A 24,782-nucleotide genomic window follows, 5' to 3' on the forward strand; every position below is an offset into this window, starting at 1 on the left:
GGTCCTGACTGCAAAAAATCCTTATATCGAAGGATGGACCCCACACCGAAGTTGTCCCCACCTCAAACTTGTGCTGCCCTGATAGACCCAAGGGAGCCCTACAAACTGACATCAGGAACCTGGACTGCTGAGTTGTCTTTCCCAGGGAAAATGGAAAAATGATGTGCCCAGGGGCCCCTGGCACTGGGCTGGGGCCTCACTGCAAAGAATCCTTATATCGAAGGATGGACCCCACACCGAAGATGTCCCCACCTCAAACTTGTGCTGCCCTGATAGACCCAAGGGAGCCCTACAAACTGACATCAGGAACCTGGACTGCTGAGTTTTCTTTCCCAGGGAAAATGGAAAAAGGATGTGCCCAGGGGCCCCTGGCCCTGACTGCAAAAAATCCTTATATCGAAGGATGGACCCCACACCGAAGTTGTCCCCACCTCAAACTTGTGCTGCCCTGATAGACCCAAGGGAGCCCTACAAACTGACATCAGGAACCTGGACTGCTGAGTTGTCTTTCCCAGGGAAAATGGAAAAAGGATGTGCCCAGGGGCCCATGGCCCTGGGCTGGGGCCTCACTGCAAAGAATCCTTATATCGAAGGATGGACCCCACACCGAAGTTGTCCCCACCTTAAAATTGTGCTTCCCTGATAGACCCAAGGGAGCCCTACAAACTGACATCAGGAATGTGGACTGATGAGTTTCCTTTCCCAGGGAAAATGGCCAAAGGTTGTGCCCAGGGGCCCCTAGCCCTGACTGCAAAAAATCCTTATATCGAAGGATAGACCCCACACCGAAGTTGTCCCCACCTCAAACTTGTGCTGCCCTGATAGACCCAAGGGAGCCCTACAAACTGACATCAGGAACCTGGACTGATGAGTTTTCTTTCCCAGGGAAAATGGAAAAAGGATGTGCCCAGGGGCCCCTGGCCCTGGGCTGGGGCCTCACTGCAAAGAATCCTTATATCGAAGGATGGACCCCACACCGAAGTTGTCCCCACCTCAGACTTTTGCTGACCTGATAGACCCAAGGGAGCCCTACAAACTGACATCAGGAACCTGGACTGCTGAGTTTTCTTTCCCAGGGAAAATTGCCAAAGGATGTGCCCGCTGGCCCCTGGCCCTGACAGCAAAGAATCCTTATATCGAAGGATGGACCCCACACCGAAGTTGTCCCCACCTCAAACTTGTGCTGCCCTGATAGACCCAAGGGAGCCCTACAAACTGACATCAGGAACCTGGACTGCTGAGTTTTCTTTCCCAGGGAAAATGGAAAAAGGATGTGCCCAGGGGCCCCTGGACCTGACTGCAAAAAATCCTTATATCGAAGGATGGACCCCAGACCGAAGTTGTCCCCACCTCAAACTTGTGCTGCCCTGATAGACCCAAGGGAGCCCTACAAACTGACATCAGGAACCTGGACTGCTGAGTTTTCTTTTCCAGGGAAAATGGAAAAAGGATGTGCCCAGGGGCCCCTGGCCCTGACTGCCAAAAATCCTTATATCGAAGGATGGACCCCACACTGAAGTTGTCCCCACCTCAAACTTGTGCTGCCCTGATAGACCCAAGGGAGCCCTACAAACTGACATCAGGAACCTGGACTGCTGAGTTTTCTTTCCCAGGGGAAATGGAAAAAGGATGTGCCCAGGGGCCCCTGGCCCTGACTGCAAAAAATCCTTATATCGAAGGATGGACCCCACACCGAAGTTGTCCCCACCTCAAACTTGTGCTGCCCTGATAGACCCAAGGGAGCCCTACAAACTGACATCAGGAACCTGGACTGCTGAGTTTTCTTTCCCAGGGAAAATGGATAAAGGTTGTTCCCAGGGGCCCCTGGCCCTGACTGCAAAAAATCCTTATATCGAAGGATGGACCCCACACCGAAGTTGTCCCCACCTCAAACTTGTGCTGCCCTGATAGACCCAAGGGAGCCCTACAAACTGACATCAGGAACCTGGACTGCTGAGTTTTCTTTCCCAGGGAAAATGGCCAAAGGATGTGCCCGGTGGCCCCTGGCCCTGACAGCAAAGAATCCTTATATCGAAGGATGGACCCCACACCGAAGTTGTCCCCACCTCAAACTTGTGCTGCCCTGATAGACCCAAGGGAGCCCTACAAACTGACATCAGGAACCTGGACTGCTGTGTTTTCTTTCACAGAGAAAATGGAAAAAGGATATGCCCAGGGGCCCCAGACCCTGGGCTGGGGCCTCACTGCAAAGAATCCTTATATCGAAGGATGGACCCCACACCGAAGATGTCCCCACCTCAAACTTGTGCTGCCCTGATAGACCCAAGGGAGCCCTACAAACTGACATCAGGAACCTGGACTGCTGAGTTTTCTTTTCCAGGGAAAATGGAAAAAGGATGTGCCCAGGGGCCCCTGGCCCTGACTGCAAAAAATCCTTATATCGAAGGATGGACCCCACACTGAAGTTGTCCCCACCTCAAACTTGTGCTGCCCTGATAGACCCAAGGGAGCCCTACAAACTGACATCAGGAACCTGGACTGCTGAGTTTTCTTTTCCAGGGAAAATGGAAAAAGGATGTGCCCAGGGGCCCCTGGCCCTGACTGCAAAAAATCCTTATATCGAAGGATGGACCCCACACCGAAGTTGTCCCCACCTTAAAATTGTGCTTCCCTGATAGACCCAAGGGAGCCCTACAAACTGACATCAGGAATGTGGACTGATGAGTTTCCTTTCCCAGGGAAAATGGCCAAAGGTTGTGCCCAGGGGCCCCTAGCCCTGACTGCAAAAAATCCTTATATCGAAGGATAGACCCCACACCGAAGTTGTCCCCACCTCAAACTTGTGCTGCCCTGATAGACCCAAGGGAGCCCTACAAACTGACATCAGGAACCTGGACTGAGGAGTTTTCTTTCCCAGGGAAAATGGAAAAAGGATGTGCCCAGGGGCCCCTGGCCCTGGGCTGGGGCCTCACTGCAAAGAATCCTTATATCGAAGGATGGACCCCACACCGAAGATGTCCCCACCTCAAACTTGTGCTGCCCTGATAGACCCAAGGGAGCCCTACAAACTGACATCAGGAACCTGGACTGCTGAGTTTTCTTTTCCAGGGAAAATGGAAAAAGGATGTGCCCAGGGGCCCCTGGCCCTGACTGCAAAAAATCCTTATATCGAAGGATGGACCCCACACTGAAGTTGTCCCCACCTCAAACTTGTGCTGCCCTGATAGACCCAAGGGAGCCCTACAAACTGACATCAGGAACCTGGACTGCTGAGTTTTCTTTCCCAGGGAAAATGGAAAAAGGATGTGCCCAGGGGCCCCTGGACCTGACTGCAAAAAATCCTTATATCGAAGGATGGACCCCAGACCGAAGTTGTCCCCACCTCAAACTTGTGCTGCCCTGATAGACCCAAGGGAGCCCTACAAACTGACATCAGGAACCTGGACTGCTGAGTTTTCTTTCCCAGGGAAAATGGAAAAAGGATGTGCCCAGGGGCCCCTGGCCCTGACTGCAAAAAATCCTTATATCGAAGGATGGACCCCACACCGAAGTTGTCCCCACCTCAAACTTGTGCTGCCCTGATAGACCCAAGGGAGCCCTACAACCTGACATCAGGAACCTGGACTGCTGAGTTGTCTTTCCCAGGGAAAATGGAAAAAGGATATGCCCAGGGGGCCCTGGCCCTGACTGCAAAAAATCCTTATATCGAAGGATGGACCCCACACCGAAGTTGTCCCCACCTCAAACTTGTGCTGCCCTGATAGACCCAAGGGAGCCCTACAAACTGACATCAGGAACCTGGACTACTGAGTTTTCTTTCCCAGGGAAAATGGAAAAAGGATATGCCCAGGGGCCCCTGGCCCTGGGCTAGGGCCTGACTGCAAAAAATCCTTATATCGAAGGATGGACCCCACTCCGAAGATGTCCCCACCTCAAACTTGTGCTGCCCTGATAGACCCAAGGGAGCCCTACAAACTGACATCAGGAACCTGGACTGCTGAGTTTTCTTTCCCAGGGAAAATGGAAAAAGGATGTGCCCGGTGGCCCCTGTCCCTGACTGCAAAAAATCCTTATATCGAAGGATGGACCCCACACCGAAGTTGTCCCCACCTCAAACTTGTGCTGCCCTGATAGACCCAAGGGAGCCCTACAAACTGACATCAGGAACCTGGACTGCTGAGTTTTCTTTCCCAGGGAAAATGGCCAAAGGATGTGCCCGGTGGCCCCTGGCCCTGACAGCAAAGAATCCTTATATCGAAGGATGGACCCCACACCGAAGTTGTCCCCACCTCAAACTTGTGCTGCCCTGATAGACCCAAGGGAGCCCTACAAACTGACATCAGGAACCTGGACTGCTGAGTTTTCTTTTCCAGGGAAAATGGAAAAAGGATGTGCCCAGGGGCCCCTGGACCTGACTGCAAAAAATCCTTATATCGAAGGATGGACCCCACACCGAAGTTGTCCCCACCTTAAACTTGTGCTGCCCTGATAGACCCAAGGGAGCCCTACAAACTGACATCAGGAACCTGGACTGCTGAGTTTTCTTTCCCAGGGAAAATGGAAAAAGGTTGTTCCCAGGGGCCCCTGGCCCTGACTGCAAAAAATCCTTATATCGAAGGATGGACCCCACACTGAAGTTGTCCCCACCTCAAACTTGTGCTGCCCTGATAGACCCAAGGGAGCCCTACAACCTGACATCAGGAACCTGGACTGCTGAGTTTTCTTTCCCAGGGAAAATGGAAAAAGGATGTGCCCAGGGGCCCCTGGCCCTGGGCTGGGGCTCACTGCAAAGAATCCTTATATCGAAGGATGGACCCCACACCGAACTTGTCCCCACCTCAGATTTGTGCTGACCTGATAGACCCAAGGGAGCCCTACAAACTGACATCAGGAACCTGGACTGCTGAGTTTTCTTTCCCAGGGAAAATGGAAAAAGGTTGTTCCCAGGGGCCCCTGGCCCTGACTGCAAAAAATCCTTATATCGAAGGATGGACCCCACACCGAAGTTGTCCCCACCTCAAACTTGTGCTGCCCTGATAGACCCAAGGGAGCCCTACAAACTGACATCAGGAACCTGGACTGCTGAGTTTTCTTTTCCAGGGAAAATGGAAAAAGGATGTGCCCAGGGGCCCCTGGCCCTGGGCTGTGGCCTCACTGCAAAGAATCCTTATATCGAAGGATGAACCCCACTCCGAAGATGTCCCCACCTCAAACTTGTGCTGCCCTGATAGACCCAAGGGAGCCCTACAAACTGACATCAGGAACCTGGACTGCTGAGTTTTCTTTCCCAGGGAAAATGGAAAAAGGATGTGCCCAGGGGCCCCTGGCCCTGACTGCAAAAAATCCTTATATCGAAGGATGGACCCCACACCGAAGCTGTCCCCACCTCAAACTTGTGCTGCCCTGATAGACCCAAGGGAGCCCTACAAACTGACATCAGGAACCTGGACTGCTGAGGTTTCTTTCCCAGGGAAAATGGAAAAAGGATGTGCCCAGGGGCCCCTGGCCCTGGGCTGGGGCCTCACTGCAAAGAATCCTTATATCGAAGGATGGACCCCACACCGAAGTTGTCCCCACCTTAAAATTTTGCTGCCCCGATAGACCCAAGGGAGCCCTACAAACTGACATCAGGTACTTGGACTGATGAGTTTCCTTTCCCAGGGAAAATGGCCAAAGGTTGTGCCCAGGGGCCCCTAGCCCTGACTGCAAAAAATCCTTATATCGAAGGATGGACCCCACACCGAAGTTGTCCCCACCTCAAACTTGTGCTGCCCTGATAGACCCAAGGGAGCCCTACAAACTGACATCAGGAACCTGGACTGCTGAGTTTTCTTTCCCAGGGAAAATGGCCAAAGGATGTGCCCGGTGGCCCCTGGCCCTGACAGCAAAGAATCCTTATATCGAAGGATGGACCCCACACCGAAGTTGTCCCCACCTCAAACTTGTGCTGCCCTGATAGACCCAAGGGAGCCCTACAAACTGACATCAGGAACCTGGACTGCTGAGTTTTCTTTCCCAGGGAAAATGGCCAGAGGATGTGCCTGAGGGCCCCTGGCCCTGACTGCAAAAAATCCTTATATCGAAGGATGGACCCCACACCGAAGTTGTCCCCACCTCAAACTTGTGCTGCCCTGATAGACCCAAGGGAGCCCTACAAACTGACATCAGGAACCTGGACTGCTGAGTTTTCTTTCACAGAGAAAATGGAAAAAGGTTGTGCCCAGGGGCCCCAGGCCCTGGGCTGGGGCCTCACTGCAAAGAATCCTTATATCGAAGGATGGACCCCACACCGAAGTTGTCCCCACCTCAAACTTGTGCTGCCCTGATAGACCCAATGGAGCCCTACAAACTGTCATCAGGAACCTGGACTGCTGAGGTTTCTTTCCCAGGGAAAATGGAAAAAGGATGTGCCCAGGGGCCCCTGGCCCTGGGCTGGGGCCTCACTGCAAAGAATCCTTATATCGAAGGATGGACCCCACACCGAAGTTGTCCCCACCTTAAAATTTTGCTGCCCCGATAGACCCAAGGGAGCCCTACAAACTGACATCAGGTACTTGGACTGATGAGTTTCCTTTCCCAGGGAAAATGGCCAAAGGTTCTGCCCAGGGGCCCCTAGCCCTGACTGCAAAAAATCCTTATATCGAAGGATGGACCCCACACCGAAGTTGTCCCCACCTCAAACTTGTGCTGCCCTGATAGACCCAAGGGAGCCCTACAAACTGACATCAGGAACCTGGACTGCTGAGTTTTCTTTTCCAGGGAAAATGGAAAAAGGATGTGCCCAGGGGCCCCTGGCCCTGACTGCAAAAAATCCTTATATCGAATGATGGACCCCACACCGAAGTTGTCCCCACCTCAAACTTGTGCTGCCCTGATAGACCCAAGGGAGCCCTACAAACTGACATCAGGAACCTGGACTGCTGAGGTTTCTTTCCCAGGGAAAATGGAAAAAGGATGTGCCCAGGGGCCCCTGGCCCTGGGCTGGGGCCTCACTGCAAAGAATCCTTATATCGAAGGATGGACCCCACACCGAAGTTGTCCCCACCTTAAAATTTTGCTGTCCCGATAGACCCAAGGGAGCCCTACAAACTGACATCAGGTACTTGGACTGATGAGTTTCCTTTCCCAGGGAAAATGGCCAAAGGTTGTGCCCAGGGGCCCCTGGCCCTGACTGCAAAAAATCCTTATATCGAATGATGGACCCCACACCGAAGTTGTCCCCACCTCAAACTTGTGCTGCCCTGATAGACCCAAGGGAGCCCTACAAACTGACATCAGGAACCTGGACTGCTGAGTTTTCTTTCCCAGGGAAAATGGAAAAAGGATGTGCCCAGGGGCCCCTGGCCCTGGGCTGGGGCCTCACTGCAAAGAATCCTTATATCGAAGGATGGACCCCACACCGAAGTTGTCCCCACCTCAAACTTGTGCTGACCTGATAGACCCAAGGGAGCCCTACAAACTGACATCAGGAACCTGGACTGCTGAGTTTTCTTTCCCAGGGAAAATGGAAAAAGGATGTGCCCAGGGGCCCCTGGCCCTGGGCTGGGGCCTCACTGCAAAGAATCCTTATATCGAAGGATGGACGTCACACCGAAGTTGTCCCCACCTCAAACTTGTGCTGCCCTGATAGACCCAAGGGAGCCCTACAAACTGACATCAGGAACCTGGACTGCTGAGTTGTCTTTCCCAGGGAAAATGAAAAAGGATGTGCCCAGGGGCCCCTGGCCCTGGGCTGGGGCCTCACTGCAAAGAATCCTTATATCGAAGGATGGACCCCACACCGAAGATGTCCCCACCTCAAACTTGTGCTGCCCTGATAGACCCAAGGGAGCCCTACAAACTGACATCAGGAACCTGGACTGCTGAGTTTTCTTTCCCAGGGAAAATGGCCAAAGGATGTGCCCGGTGGCCCCTGGCCCTGACAGCAAAGAATCCTTATATCGAAGGATGGACCCCACACCGAAGTTGTCCCCACCTCAAACTTGTGCTGCCCTGATAGACCCAAGGGAGCCCTACAAACTGACATCAGGAACCTGGACTGCTGAGTTTTCTTTCCCTGGGAAAATGGAAAAAGGATGTGCCCAGGGGCCCCTGGACCTGACTGCAAAAAATCCTTATATCGAAGGATGGACCCCAGACCGAAGTTGTCCCCACCTCAAACTTGTGCTGCCCTGATAGACCCAAGGGAGCCCTACAAACTGACATCAGGAACCTGGACTGCTGAGTTTTCTTTCCCAGGGAAAATGGAAAAAGGATGTGCCCAGGGGCCCCTGGCCCTGACTGCAAAAAATCCTTATATCGAAGGATGGACCCCACACCGAAGTTGTCCCCACCTCAAACTTGTGCTGCCCTGATAGACCCAAGGGAGCCCTACAAACTGACATCAGGAACCTGGACTGCTGAGTTGTCTTTCCCAGGGAAAATGGAAAAAGGATATGCCCAGGGGCCCCTGGCCCTGACTGCAAAAAATCCTTATATCGAAGGATGGACCCCACACCGAAGTTGTCCCCACCTCAAACTTGTACTGCCCTGATAGACCCAAGGGAGCCCTACAAACTGACATCAGGAACCTGGACTGCTGAGTTTTCTTTCCCAGGGAAAATGGAAAAAGGATATGCCCAGGGGCCCCTGGCCCTGGGCTAGGGCCTGACTGCAAAAAATCCTTATATCGAAGGATGGACCCCACTCCGAAGATGTCCCCACCTCAAACTTGTGCTGCCCTGATAGACCCAAGGGAGCCCTACAAACTGACATCAGGAACCTGGACTGCTGAGTTTTCTTTCCCAGGGAAAATGGCCAAAGGATGTGCCCGGTGGCCCCTGGCCCTGACAGCAAAGAATCCTTATATCGAAGGATGGACCCCACACCGAAGTTGTCCCCACCTCAAACTTGTGCTGCCCTGATACACCCAAGGGAGCCCTACAAACTGACATCAGGAACCTGGACTGCTGAGTTTTCTTTCCCAGGGAAAATGGCCAAAGGATGTGCCCGGTGGCCCCTCGCCCTGACAGCAAAGAATCCTTATATCGAAGGATGGACCCCACACCGAAGTTGTCCCCACCTCAAACTTGTGCTGCCCTGATAGACCCAAGGGAGCCCTACAAACTGACATCAGGAACCTGGACTGCTGAGTTGTCTTTCCCAGGGAAAATGGAAAAAGGATATGCCCAGGGGCCCCTGGCCCTGACTGCAAAAAATCCTTATATCGAAGGATGGACCCCACACCGAAGTTGTCCCCACCTCAAACTTGTGCTGCCCTGATAGACCCAAGGGAGCCCTACAAACTGACATCAGGAACCTGGACTGCTGAGTTTTCTTTTCCAGGGAAAATGGAAAAAGGATGTGCCCAGGGGCCCCTGGACCTGACTGCAAAAAATCCTTATATCGAAGGATGGACCCCACACCGAAGTTGTCCCCACCTCAAACTTGTGCTGTCCTGATAGACCCAAGGGAGCCCTACAAACTGACATCAGGAACCTGGACTGCTGAGTTTTCTTTCCCAGGGAAAATGGAAAAAGGTTGTTCCCAGGGGCCCCTGGCCCTGACTGCAAAAAATCCTTATATCGAAGGATGGACCCCACACTGAAGTTGTCCCCACCTCAAACTTGTGCTGCCCTGATAGACCCAAGGGAGCCCTACAAACTGACATCAGGAACCTGGACTGCTGAGTTTTCTTTCCCAGGGAAAATGGAAAAAGGATGTGCCCAGGGGCCCCTGGCCCTGACTGCAAAAAATCCTTATATCGAAGGATGGACCCCACACCGAAGTTGTCCCCACCTCAAACTTGTGCTGCCCTGATAGACCCAAGGGAGCCCTACAAACTGACATCAGGAACCTGGACTGCTGAGTTTTCTTTCCCAGGGAAAATGGAAAAAGGATGTGCCCAGGGGCCCCTGGCCCTGGGCTGGGGCCTCACTGCAAAGAATCCTTATATCGAAGGATGGACCCCACACCGAACTTGTCCCCACCTCAGATTTGTGCTGACCTGATAGACCCAAGGGAGCCCTACAAACTGACATCAGGAACCTGGACTGCTGAGTTTTCTTTCCCAGGGAAAATGGAAAAAGGTTGTGCCCAGGGGCCCCTGGCCCTGACTGCAAAAAATCCTTATATCGAAGGATGGACCCCACACCGAAGTTGTCCCCACCTCAAACTTGTGCTGCCCTGATAGACCCAAGGGAGCCCTACAAACTGACATCAGGAACCTGGACTGATGAGTTTCCTTTCCCAGGGAAAATGGCCAAAGGTTGTGCCCAGGGGACCCGATCCCTGACTGCAAAAAATCCTTATACCGAAGGATGGACCCCACACCGAAGTTGTCCCCACCTCAAACTTGTGCTGCCCGGATAGACCCAAGGGAGCCCTACAAACTGAAATCAGGAACCTGGACTGCTGAGTTTTCTTTCCCAGGGAAAATGGAAAAAGGATATGCCCAGGGGCCCCTGGCCCTGGGCTAGGGCCTGACTGCAAAAAATCCTTATATCGAAGGATGGACCCCACTCCGAAGATGTCCCCACCTCAAACTTGTGCTGCCCTGATAGACCCAAGGGAGCCCTACAAACTGACATCAGGAACCTGGACTGCTGAGTTTTCTTTCCCAGGGAAAATGGAAAAAGGATGTGCCCAGGGGCCCCTGGCCCTGACTGCAAAAAATCCTTATATCGAAGGATGGACCCCACACCGAAGCTGTCCCCACCTCAAACTTGTGCTGCCCTGATAGACCCAAGGGAGCCCTACAAACTGACATCAGGAACCTGGACTGCTGAGTTTTCTTTCCCAGGGAAAATGGCCAAAGGATGTGCCCGGTGGCCCCTGGCCCTGACAGCAAAGAATCCTTATATCGAAGGATGGACCCCACACCGAAGTTGTCCCCACCTCAAACTTGTGCTGCCCTGATAGACCCAAGGGAGCCCTACAAACTGACATCAGGAACCTGGACTGCTGAGTTTTCTTTCCCAGGGAAAATGGCCAGAGGATGTGCATGGGGGCCCCTCGCCCTGACTGCAAAAAATCCTTATATCGAAGGATGGACCCCACACCGAAGTTGTCCCCACCTCAAACTTGTGCTGCCCTGATAGACCCAAGGGAGCCCTACAAACTGACATCAGGAAGCTGGACTGCTGAGTTTTCTTTCCCAGGGAAAATGGAAAAAGGATGTGCCCAGGGGCCCCTGGCCCTGGGCTGGGGCCTGACTGCAAAGAATCCTTATATCGAAGGATGGACCCCACACCGAAGATGTCCCCACCTCAAACTTGTGCTGCCCTGATAGACCCAAGGGAGCCCTACAAACTGACATCAGGAACCTGGACTGCTGAGGTTTCTTTCCCAGGGAAAATGGTCAAAGGTTGTGCCCAGGGGCCCCTGGCCCTGGGCTGGGGCCTCACTGCAAAGAATCCTTATATCGAAGGATGGACCCCACACTGAAGTTGTCCCCACCTTAAAATTGTGCTGCCCTGATAGACCCAAGGGAGCCCTACAAACTGACATCAGGAACTTGGACTGATGAGTTTCCTTTCCCAGGGAAAATGGCCAAAGGTTGTGCCCAGGGGCCCCTAGCCCTGACTGCAAAAAATCCTTATATCGAAGGATGGACCCCACACCGAAGTTGTCCCCACCTCAAACTTGTGCTGCCCTGATAGACCCAAGGGAGCCCTACAAACTGACATCAAGAACCTGGACTGCTGAGTTTTCTTTCCCAGGGAAAATGGCCAAAGGATGTGCCCGGTGGCCCCTGGCCCTGACAGCAAAGAATCCTTATATCGAAGGATGGACCCCACACCGAAGTTGTCCCCACCTCAAACTTGTGCTGCCCTGATAGACCCAAGGGAGCCCTACAAACTGACATCAGGAACCTGGACTGCTGAGTTTTCTTTCCCAGGGAAAATGGCCAGAGGATGTGCCCGAGGGCCCCTGGCCCTGACAGCAAAGAATCCTTATATCGAAGGATGGACCCCACACCGAAGTTGTCCCCACCTCAAACTTGTGCTGCCCTGATAGACCCAAGGGAGCCCTACAAACTGACATCAGGAACCTGGACTGCTGAGTTTTCTTTCACAGAGAAAATGGAAAAAGGATGTGCCCAGGGGCCCCAGGCCCTGGGCTGGGGCCTCACTGCAAAGAATCCTTATATCGAAGGATGGACCCCACACCGAAGATGTCCCCACCTCAAACTTGTGCTGCCCTGATAGACCCAAGGGAGCCCTACAAACTGACATCAGGAACCTGGACTGCTGAGTTTTCTTTCCCAGGGAAAATGGAAAAAGGATGTGCCCAGGGGCCCCTGGCCCTGGGCTGGGGCCTCACTGCAAAGAATCCTTATATCGAAGGATGGACCCCACACCGAAGTTGTCCCCACCTTAAAATTTTGCTGCCCCGATAGACCCAAGGGAGCCCTACAAACTGACATCAGGTACTTGGACTGATGAGTTTCCTTTCCCAGGGAAAATGGCCAAAGGTTGTGCCCAGGGGCCCCTAGCCCTGACTGCAAAAAATCCTTATATCGAAGGATGGACCCCACACCGAAGTTGTCCCCACCTCAAACTTGTGCTGCCCTGATAGACCCAAGGGAGCCCTACAAACTGACATCAGGAACCTGGACTGCTGAGTTGTCTTTCCCAGGGAAAATGGAAAAAGGATGTGCCCAGGGGCCCCTGGCCCTGAGCTGGGGCCTCACTGCAAAGAATCCTTATATCGAAGGATGGACCCCACACCGAAGTTGTCCCCACCTCAGACTTGTGCTGCCCTGATAGACCCAAGGGAGCCCTACAAACTGACATCAGGAACCTGGACTGCTGAGTTTTCTTTCCCAGGGAAAATGGAAAAAGGTTGTTCCCAGGGGCCCCTGGCCCTGACTGCAAAAAATCCTTATATCGAAGGCTGGACCCCACACCGAAGTTGTCCCCACCTCAAACTTGTGCTGCCCTGATAGACCCAAGGGAGCCCTACAAACTGACATCAGGAACCTGGACTGCTGAGTTTTCTTTCCCAGGGAAAATGGAAAAAGGATGTGCCCAGGGGCCCCTGGCCCTGGGCTGGGGCCTCACTGCAAAGAATCCTTATATCGAAGGACGGACCCCACACCGAAGTTGTCCCCACCTCAAACTTGTGCTGCCCTGATAGACCCAAGGGAGCCCTACAAACTGACATCAGGAACTTGGACTGATGAGTTTCCTTTCCCAGGGAAAATGGCCAAAGGTTGTGCCCAGGGGCCCCTAGCCCTGACTGCAAAAAATCCTTATATCGAAGGATGGACCCCACACCGAAGTTGTCCCCACCTCAAACTTGTGCTGCCCTGATAGACCCAAGGGAGCCCTACAAACTGACATCAGGAACCTGGACTGCTGAGTTTTCTTTCCCAGGGAAAATGGCCAAAGGATGTGTCCGGTGGCCCCTGGCCCTGACAGCAAAGAATCCTTATATCGAAGGATGGACCCCACACCGAAGTTGTCCCCACCTCAAACTTGTGCTGCCCTGATAGACCCAAGGGAGCCCTACAAACTGACATCAGGAACCTGGACTGCTGAGTTTTCTTTCCCAGGGAAAATGGAAAAAGGATGTGCCCAGGGGCCCCTGGACCTGACTGCAAAAAATCCTTATATCGAAGGATGGACCCCAGACCGAAGTTGTCCCCACCTCAAACTTGTGCTGCCCTGATAGACCCAAGGGAGCCCTACAAACTGACATCAGGAACCTGGACTGCTGAGTTTTCTTTCCCAGGGAAAATGGAAAAAGGATGTGCCCAGGGGCCCCTGGACCTGACTGCAAAAAATCCTTATATCGAAGGATGGACCCCACACTGAAGTTGTCCCCACCTCAAACTTGTGCTGCCCTGATAGACCCAAGGGAGCCCTACAAACTGACATCAGGAACCTGGACTGCTGAGTTTTCTTTCCCAGGGAAAATGGAAAAAGGATGTGCCCAGGGGCCCCTGGCCCTGGGCTGGGGCCTCACTGCAAAGAATCCTTATATCGAAGGACGGACCCCACACCGAAGTTGTCCCCACCTCAAACTTGTGCTGCCCTGATAGACCCAAGGGAGCCCTACAAACTGACATCAGGAACTTGGACTGATGAGTTTCCTTTCCCAGGGAAAATGGCCAAAGGTTGTGCACAGGGGCCCCGAGCCCTGACTGCAAAAAATCCTTATATCGAAGGATGGACCCCACACCGAAGTTGTCCCCACCTCAAACTTGTGCTGCCCTGATAGACCCAAGGGAGCCCTACAAACTGACATCAGGAACCTGGACTGCTGAGTTTTCTTTCCCAGGGAAAATGGCCAAAGGATGTGCCCGGTGGCCCCTGGCCCTGACAGCAAAGAATCCTTATATCGAAGGATGGACCCCACACCGAAGTTGTCCCCACCTCAAACTTGTGCTGCCCTGATAGACCCAAGGGAGCCCTACAAACTGACATCAGGAACCTGGACTGCTGAGTTTTCTTTCCCAGGGAAAATGGAAAAAGGATGTGCCCAGGGGCCCCTGGACCTGACTGCAAAAAATCCTTATATCGAAGGATGGACCCCAGACCGAAGTTGTCCCCACCTCAAACTTGTGCTGCCCTGATAGACCCAAGGGAGCCCTACAAACTGACATCAGGAACCTGGACTGCTGAGTTTTCTTTTCCAGGGAAAATGGAAAAAGGATGTGCCCAGGGGCCCCTGGCCCTGACTGCAAAAAATCCTTATATCGAAGGATGGACCCCACACTGAAGTTGTCCCCACCTCAAACTTGTGCTGCCCTGATAGACCCAAGGGAGCCCTACAAACTGACATCAGGAACCTGGACTGCTGAGTTTTCTTTCCCAGGGAAAATGGAAAAAGGATGTGCCCAGGGGCCCCTGGACCTGACTGCAAAAAATCCTTATATCGAAGGATGGACCCCACACTGAAGTTGTCCCCACCTCAAACTTGTGCTGCCCTGATAGACCCAAGGGAGCCCTACAAACTGACATCAGGAACCTGGACTGCTGAGTTTTCTTTCCCAGGGAAAATGGAAAAAGGATGTGCCCAGGGGCCCCTGGCCCTGGGCTGGGGCCTCACTGCAAAGAATCCTTATATCGAAGGATGGACCCCACACCGAAGTTGTCCCCACCTTAAAATTTTGCTGCCCCGATAGACCCAAGGGAGCCCTACAAACTGACATCAGGTACTTGGACTGATGAGTTTCCTTTCCCAGGGAAAATGGCCAAAGGTTGTGCCCAGGGGCCCCTAGCCCTGACTGCAAAAAATCCTTATATCGAAGGATGGACCCCACACCGAAGTTGTCCCCACCTCAAACTTGTGCTGCCCTGATAGACCCAAGGGAGCCCTACAAACTGACATCAGGAACCTGGACTGCTGAGTTTTCTTTCCCAGGGAAAATGGAAAAAGGATGTGCCCAGGGGCCCCTGGCCCTGACTGCAAAAAATCCTTATATCGAAGGATGGACCCCACACCGAAGTTGTCCCCACCTCAAACTTGTGCTGCCCTGATAGACCCAAGGGAGCCCTACAAACTGACATCAGGAACCTGGACTGCTGAGTTGTCTTTCCCAGGGAAAATGGAAAAAGGATGTGCCCAGGGGCCCCTGGCCCTGAGCTGGGGCCTCACTGCAAAGAATCCTTATATCGAAGGATGGACCCCACACCGAAGTTGTCCCCACCTCAGACTTGTGCTGCCCTGATAGACCCAAGGGAGCCCTACAAACTGACATCAGGAACCTGGACTGCTGAGTTTTCTTTCCCAGGGAAAATGGAAAAAGGTTGTTCCCAGGGGCCCCTGGCCCTGACTGCAAAAAATCCTTATATCGAAGGCTGGACCCCACACCGAAGTTGTCCCCACCTCAAACTTGTGCTGCCCTGATAGACCCAAGGGAGCCCTACAAACTGACATCAGGAACCTGGACTGCTGAGTTTTCTTTCCCAGGGAAAATGGAAAAAGGATGTGCCCAGGGGCCCCTGGCCCTGGGCTGGGGCCTCACTGCAAAGAATCCTTATATCGAAGGACGGACCCCACACCGAAGTTGTCCCCACCTCAAACTTGTGCTGCCCTGATAGACCCAAGGGAGCCCTACAAACTGACATCAGGAACTTGGACTGATGAGTTTCCTTTCCCAGGGAAAATGGCCAAAGGTTGTGCACAGGGGCCCCGAGCCCTGACTGCAAAAAATCCTTATATCGAAGGATGGACCCCACACCGAAGTTGTCCCCACCTCAAACTTGTGCTGCCCTGATAGACCCAAGGGAGCCCTACAAACTGACATCAGGAACCTGGACTGCTGAGTTTTCTTTCCCAGGGAAAATGGCCAAAGGATGTGTCCGGTGGCCCCTGGCCCTGACTGCAAAAAATCCTTATATCGAAGGATGGACCCCACACCGAAGTTGTCCCCACCTCAAACTTGTGCTGCCCTGATAGACCCAAGGGAGCCCTACAAACTGACATCAGGAACCTGGACTGCTGAGTTTTCTTTCCCAGGGAAAATGGAAAAAGGATGTGCCCAGGGGCCCCTGGCCCTGGGCTGGGGCCTCACTGCAAAGAATCCTTATATCGAAGGATGGACCCCACACCGAACTTGTCCCCACCTCAGATTTGTGCTGACCTGATAGACCCAAGGGAGCCCTACAAACTGACATCAGGAACCTGGACTGCTGAGTTTTCTTTCCCAGGGAAAATGGAAAAAGGTTGTGCCCAGGGGCCCCTGGCCCTGACTGCAAAAAATCCTTATATCGAAGGATGGACCCCACACCGAAGTTGTCCCCACCTCAAACTTGTGCTGCCCTGATAGACCCAAGGGAGCCCTACAAACTGACATCAGGAACCTGGACTGATGAGTTTCCTTTCCCAGGGAAAATGGCCAAAGGTTGTGCCCAGGGGACCCGATCCCTGACTGCAAAAAATCCTTATACCGAAGGATGGACCCCACACCGAAGTTGTCCCCACCTCAAACTTGTGCTGCCCGGATAGACCCAAGGGAGCCCTACAAACTGAAATCAGGAACCTGGACTGCTGAGTTTTCTTTCCCAGGGAAAATGGAAAAAGGATATGCCCAGGGGCCCCTGGCCCTGGGCTAGGGCCTGACTGCAAAAAATCCTTATATCGAAGGATGGACCCCACTCCGAAGATGTCCCCACCTCAAACTTGTGCTGCCCTGATAGACCCAAGGGAGCCCTACAAACTGACATCAGGAACCTGGACTGCTGAGTTTTCTTTCCCAGGGAAAATGGAAAAAGGATGTGCCCAGGGGCCCCTGGCCCTGACTGCAAAAAATCCTTATATCGAAGGATGGACCCCACACCGAAGCTGTCCCCACCTCAAACTTGTGCTGCCCTGATAGACCCAAGGGAGCCCTACAAACTGACATCAGGAACCTGGACTGCTGAGTTTTCTTTCCCAGGGAAAATGGCCAAAGGATGTGCCCGGTGGCCCCTGGCCCTGACAGCAAAGAATCCTTATATCGAAGGATGGACCCCACACCGAAGTTGTCCCCACCTCAAACTTGTGCTGCCCTGATAGACCCAAGGGAGCCCTACAAACTGACATCAGGAACCTGGACTGCTGAGTTTTCTTTCCCAGGGAAAATGGCCAGAGGATGTGCATGGGGGCCCCTCGCCCTAACTGCAAAAAATCCTTATATCGAAGGATGGACCCCACACCGAAGTTGTCCCCACCTCAAACTTGTGCTGCCCTGATAGACCCAAGGGAGCCCTACAAACTGACATCAGGAAGCTGGACTGCTGAGTTTTCTTTCCCAGGGAAAATGGAAAAAGGATGTGCCCAGGGGCCCCTGGCCCTGGGCTGGGGCCTGACTGCAAAGAATCCTTATATCGAAGGATGGACCCCACACCGAAGATGTCCCCACCTCAAACTTGTGCTGCCCTGATAGACCCAAGGGAGCCCTACAAACTGACATCAGGAACCTGGACTGCTGAGGTTTCTTTCCCAGGGAAAATGGTCAAAGGTTGTGCCCAGGGGCCCCTGGCCCTGGGCTGGGGCCTCACTGCAAAGAATCCTTATATCGAAGGATGGACCCCACACTGAAGTTGTCCCCACCTTAAAATTGTGCTGCCCTGATAGACCCAAGGGAGCCCTACAAACTGACATCAGGAACTTGGACTGATGAGTTTCCTTTCCCAGGGAAAATGGCCAAAGGTTGTGCCCAGGGGCCCCTAGCCCTGACTGCAAAAAATCCTTATATCGAAGGATGGACCCCACACCGAAGTTGTCCCCACCTCAAACTTGTGCTGCCCTGATAGACCCAAGGGAGCCCTACAAACTGACATCAAGAACCTGGACTGCTGAGTTTTCTTTCCCAGGGAAAATGGCCAAAGGATGTGCCCGGTGGCCCCTGGCCCTGACAGCAAAGAATCCTTATATCGAAGGATGGACCCCACACCGAAGTTGTCCCCACCTCAAACTTGTGCTGCCCTGATAGACCCAAGGGAGCCCTACAAACTGACATCAGGAACCTGGACTGCTGAGTTTTCTTTCCCAGGGAAAATGGCCAGAGGATGTGCCCGAGGGCCCCTGGCCCTGACAGCAAAGAATCCTTATATCGAAGGATGGACCCCACACCGAAGTTGTCCCCACCTCAAACTTGTGCTGCCCTGATAGACCCAAGGGAGCCCTACAAACTGACATCAGGAACCTGGACTGCTGAGTTTTCTTTCACAGAGAAAATGGAAAAAGGATGTGCCCAGGGGCCCCAGGCCCTGGGCTGGGGCCTCACTGCAAAGAATCCTTATATCGAAGGATGGACCCCACACCGAAGATGTCCCCACCTCAAACTTGTGCTGCCCTGATAGACCCAAGGGAGCCCTACAAACTGACATCAGGAACCTGGACTGCTGAGTTTTCTTTCCCAGGGAAAATGGAAAAAGGATGTGCCCAGGGGCCCCTGGCCCTGGGCTGGGGCCTCACTGCAAAGAATCCTTATATCGAAGGATGGACCCCACACCGAAGTTGTCCCCACCTTAAAATTTTGCTGCCCCGATAGACCCAAGGGAGCCCTACAAACTGACATCAGGTACTTGGACTGATGAGTTTCCTTTCCCAGGGAAAATGGCCAAAGGTTGTGCCCAGGGGCCCCTAGCCCTGACTGCAAAAAATCCTTATATCGAAGGATGGACCCCACACCGAAGTTGTCCCCACCTCAAACTTGTGCTGCCCTGATAGACCCAAGGGAGCCCTACAAACTGACATCAGGAACCTGGACTGCTGAGTTTTCTTTCCCAGGGAAAATGGAAAAAGGATGTGCCCAGGGGCCCCTGGCCCTGACTGCAAAAAATCCTTATATCGAAGGATGGACCCCACACCGAAGTTGTCCCCACCTCAAACTTGTGCTGCCCTGATAGACCCAAGGGAGCCCTACAAACTGACATCAGGAACCTGGACTGCTGAGTTGTCTTTCCCAGGGAAAATGGAAAAAGGATGTGCCCAGGGGCCCCTGGCCCTGAGCTGGGGCCTCACTGCAAAGAATCCTTATATCGAAGGATGGACCCCACACCGAAGTTGTCCCCACCTCAGACTTGTGCTGCCCTGATAGACCCAAGGGAGCCCTACAAACTGACATCAGGAACCTGGACTGCTGAGTTTTCTTTCCCAGGGAAAATGGAAAAAGGTTGTTCCCAGGGGCCCCTGGCCCTGACTGCAAAAAATCCTTATATCGAAGGCTGGACCCCACACCGAAGTTGTCCCCACCTCAAACTTGTGCTGCCCTGATAGACCCAAGGGAGCCCTACAAACTGACATCAGGAACCTGGACTGCTGAGTTTTCTTTCCCAGGGAAAATGGAAAAAGGATGTGCCCAGGGGCCCCTGGCCCTGGGCTGGGGCCTCACTGCAAAGAATCCTTATATCGAAGGACGGACCCCACACCGAAGTTGTCCCCACCTCAAACTTGTGCTGCCCTGATAGACCCAAGGGAGCCCTACAAACTGACATCAGGAACTTGGACTGATGAGTTTCCTTTCCCAGGGAAAATGGCCAAAGGTTGTGCCCAGGGGCCCCTAGCCCTGACTGCAAAAAATCCTTATATCGAAGGATGGACCCCACACCGAAGTTGTCCCCACCTCAAACTTGTGCTGCCCTGATAGACCCAAGGGAGCCCTACAAACTGACATCAGGAACCTGGACTGCTGAGTTTTCTTTCCCAGGGAAAATGGCCAAAGGATGTGTCCGGTGGCCCCTGGCCCTGACAGCAAAGAATCCTTATATCGAAGGATGGACCCCACACCGAAGTTGTCCCCACCTCAAACTTGTGCTGCCCTGATAGACCCAAGGGAGCCCTACAAACTGACATCAGGAACCTGGACTGCTGAGTTTTCTTTCACAGAGAAAATGGAAAAAGGATGTGCCCAGGGGCCCCAGGCCCTGGGCTGGGGCCTCACTGCAAAGAATCCTTATATCGAAGGATGGACCCCACACCGAAGATGTCCCCACCTCAAACTTGTGCTGCCCTGATAGACCCAAGGGAGCCCTACAAACTGACATCAGGAACCTGGACTGCTGAGTTTTCTTTCCCAGGGAAAATGGAAAAAGGATGTGCCCAGGGGCCCCTGGCCCTGGGCTGGGGCCTCACTGCAAAGAATCCTTATATCGAAGGATGGACCCCACACCGAAGTTGTCCCCACCTTAAAATTTTGCTGCCCCGATAGACCCAAGGGAGCCCTACAAACTGACATCAGGTACTTGGACTGATGAGTTTCCTTTCCCAGGGAAAATGGCCAAAGGTTGTGCCCAGGGGCCCCTAGCCCTGACTGCAAAAAATCCTTATATCGAAGGATGGACCCCACACCGAAGTTGTCCCCACCTCAAACTTGTGCTGCCCTGATAGACCCAAGGGAGCCCTACAAACTGACATCAGGAACCTGGACTGCTGAGTTTTCTTTCCCAGGGAAAATGGAAAAAGGATGTGCCCAGGGGCCCCTGGCCCTGACTGCAAAAAATCCTTATATCGAAGGATGGACCCCACACCGAAGTTGTCCCCACCTCAAACTTGTGCTGCCCTGATAGACCCAAGGGAGCCCTACAAACTGACATCAGGAACCTGGACTGCTGAGTTGTCTTTCCCAGGGAAAATGGAAAAAGGATGTGCCCAGGGGCCCCTGGCCCTGAGCTGGGGCCTCACTGCAAAGAATCCTTATATCGAAGGATGGACCCCACACCGAAGTTGTCCCCACCTCAGACTTGTGCTGCCCTGATAGACCCAAGGGAGCCCTACAAACTGACATCAGGAACCTGGACTGCTGAGTTTTCTTTCCCAGGGAAAATGGAAAAAGGTTGTTCCCAGGGGCCCCTGGCCCTGACTGCAAAAAATCCTTATATCGAAGGCTGGACCCCACACCGAAGTTGTCCCCACCTCAAACTTGTGCTGCCCTGATAGACCCAAGGGAGCCCTACAAACTGACATCAGGAACCTGGACTGCTGAGTTTTCTTTCCCAGGGAAAATGGAAAAAGGATGTGCCCAGGGGCCCCTGGCCCTGGGCTTGGGCCTCACTGCAAAGAATCCTTATATCGAAGGACGGACCCCACACCGAAGTTGTCCCCACCTCAAACTTGTGCTGCCCTGATAGACCCAAGGGAGCCCTACAAACTGACATCAGGAACTTGGACTGATGAGTTTCCTTTCCCAGGGAAAATGGCCAAAGGTTGTGCCCAGGGGCCCCTAGCCCTGACTGCAAAAAATCCTTATATCGAAGGATGGACCCCACACCGAAGTTGTCCCCACCTCAAACTTGTGCTGCCCTGATAGACCCAAGGGAGCCCTACAAACTGACATCAGGAACCTGGACTGCTGAGTTTTCTTTCCCAGGGAAAATGGCCAAAGGATGTGTCCGGTGGCCCCTGGCCCTGACAGCAAAGAATCCTTATATCGAAGGATGGACCCCACACCGAAGTTGTCCCCACCTCAAACTTGTGCTGCCCTGATAGACCCAAGGGAGCCCTACAAACTGACATCAGGAACCTGGACTGCTGAGTTTTCTTTCCCAGGGAAAATGGAAAAAGGATGTGCCCAGGGGCCCCTGGACCTGACTGCAAAAAATCCTTATATCGAAGGATGGACCCCAGACCGAAGTTGTCCCCACCTCAAACTTGTGCTGCCCTGATAGACCCAAGGGAGCCCTACAAACTGACATCAGGAACCTGGACTGCTGAGTTTTCTTTCCCAGGGAAAATGGAAAAAGGATGTGCCCAGGGGCCCCTGGACCTGACTGCAAAAAATCCTTATATCGAAGGATGGACCCCACACTGAAGTTGTCCCCACCTCAAACTTGTGCTGCCCTGATAGACCCAAGGGAGCCCTACAAACTGACATCAGGAACCTGGACTGCTGAGTTTTCTTTCCCAGGGAAAATGGAAAAAGGATGTGCCCAGGGGCCCCTGGCCCTGGGCTGGGGCCTCACTGCAAAGAATCCTTATATCGAAGGACGGACCCCACACCGAAGTTGTCCCCACCTCAAACTTGTGCTGCCCTGATAGACCCAAGGGAGCCCTACAAACTGACATCAGGAACTTGGACTGATGAGTTTCCTTTCCCAGGGAAAATGGCCAAAGGTTGTGCACAGGGGCCCCGAGCCCTGACTGCAAAAAATCCTTATATCGAAGGATGGACCCCACACCGAAGTTGTCCCCACCTCAAACTTGTGCTGCCCTGATAGACCCAAGGGAGCCCTACAAACTGACATCAGGAACCTGGACTGCTGAGTTTTCTTTCCCAGGGAAAATGGCCAAAGGATGTGCCCGGTGGCCCCTGGCCCTGACAGCAAAGAATCCTTATATCGAAGGATGGACCCCACACCGAAGTTGTCCCCACCTCAAACTTGTGCTGCCCTGATAGACCCAAGGGAGCCCTACAAACTGACATCAGGAACCTGGACTGCTGAGTTTTCTTTCCCAGGGAAAATGGAAAAAGGATGTGCCCAGGGGCCCCTGGACCTGACTGCAAAAAATCCTTATATCGAAGGATGGACCCCAGACCGAAGTTGTCCCCACCTCAAACTTGTGCTGCCCTGATAGACCCAAGGGAGCCCTACAAACTGACATCAGGAACCTGGACTGCTGAGTTTTCTTTTCCAGGGAAAATGGAAAAAGGATGTGCCCAGGGGCCCCTGGCCCTGACTGCAAAAAATCCTTATATCGAAGGATGGACCCCACACTGAAGTTGTCCCCACCTCAAACTTGTGCTGCCCTGATAGACCCAAGGGAGCCCTACAAACTGACATCAGGAACCTGGACTGCTGAGTTTTCTTTCCCAGGGAAAATGGAAAAAGGATGTGCCCAGGGGCCCCTGGACCTGACTGCAAAAAATCCTTATATCGAAGGATGGACCCCACACTGAAGTTGTCCCCACCTCAAACTTGTGCTGCCCTGATAGACCCAAGGGAGCCCTACAAACTGACATCAGGAACCTGGACTGCTGAGTTTTCTTTCCCAGGGAAAATGGAAAAAGGATGTGCCCAGGGGCCCCTGGCCCTGGGCTGGGGCCTCACTGCAAAGAATCCTTATATCGAAGGATGGACCCCACACCGAAGTTGTCCCCACCTTAAAATTTTGCTGCCCCGATAGACCCAAGGGAGCCCTACAAACTGACATCAGGTACTTGGACTGATGAGTTTCCTTTCCCAGGGAAAATGGCCAAAGGTTGTGCCCAGGGGCCCCTAGCCCTGACTGCAAAAAATCCTTATATCGAAGGATGGACCCCACACCGAAGTTGTCCCCACCTCAAACTTGTGCTGCCCTGATAGACCCAAGGGAGCCCTACAAACTGACATCAGGAACCTGGACTGCTGAGTTTTCTTTCCCAGGGAAAATGGAAAAAGGATGTGCCCAGGGGCCCCTGGCCCTGACTGCAAAAAATCCTTATATCGAAGGATGGACCCCACACCGAAGTTGTCCCCACCTCAAACTTGTGCTGCCCTGATAGACCCAAGGGAGCCCTACAAACTGACATCAGGAACCTGGACTGCTGAGTTGTCTTTCCCAGGGAAAATGGAAAAAGGATGTGCCCAGGGGCCCCTGGCCCTGAGCTGGGGCCTCACTGCAAAGAATCCTTATATCGAAGGATGGACCCCACACCGAAGTTGTCCCCACCTCAGACTTGTGCTGCCCTGATAGACCCAAGGGAGCCCTACAAACTGACATCAGGAACCTGGACTGCTGAGTTTTCTTTCCCAGGGAAAATGGAAAAAGGTTGTTCCCAGGGGCCCCTGGCCCTGACTGCAAAAAATCCTTATATCGAAGGCTGGACCCCACACCGAAGTTGTCCCCACCTCAAACTTGTGCTGCCCTGATAGACCCAAGGGAGCCCTACAAACTGACATCAGGAACCTGGACTGCTGAGTTTTCTTTCCCAGGGAAAATGGAAAAAGGATGTGCCCAGGGGCCCCTGGCCCTGGGCTGGGGCCTCACTGCAAAGAATCCTTATATCGAAGGACGGACCCCACACCGAAGTTGTCCCCACCTCAAACTTGTGCTGCCCTGATAGACCCAAGGGAGCCCTACAAACTGGCATCAGGAACTTGGACTGATGAGTTTCCTTTCCCAGGGAAAATGGCCAAAGGTTGTGCACAGGGGCCCCGAGCCCTGACTGCAAAAAATCCTTATATCGAAGGATGGACCCCACACCGAAGTTGTCCCCACCTCAAACTTGTGCTGCCCTGATAGACCCAAGGGAGCCCTACAAACTGACATCAGGAACCTGGACTGCTGAGTTTTCTTTCCCAGGGAAAATGGCCAAAGGATGTGTCCGGTGGCCCCTGGCCCTGACAGCAAAGAATCCTTATATCGAAGGATGGACCCCACACCGAAGTTGTCCCCACCTCAAACTTGTGCTGCCCTGATAGACCCAA

The sequence above is a fragment of the Lonchura striata genome, chromosome 22 (genome assembly GCF_050655825.1).
Source record: "Lonchura striata isolate lonStrDom1 chromosome 22, ASM5065582v1, whole genome shotgun sequence".
Classification (NCBI taxonomy): Eukaryota; Metazoa; Chordata; class Aves; order Passeriformes; family Estrildidae; genus Lonchura; species Lonchura striata.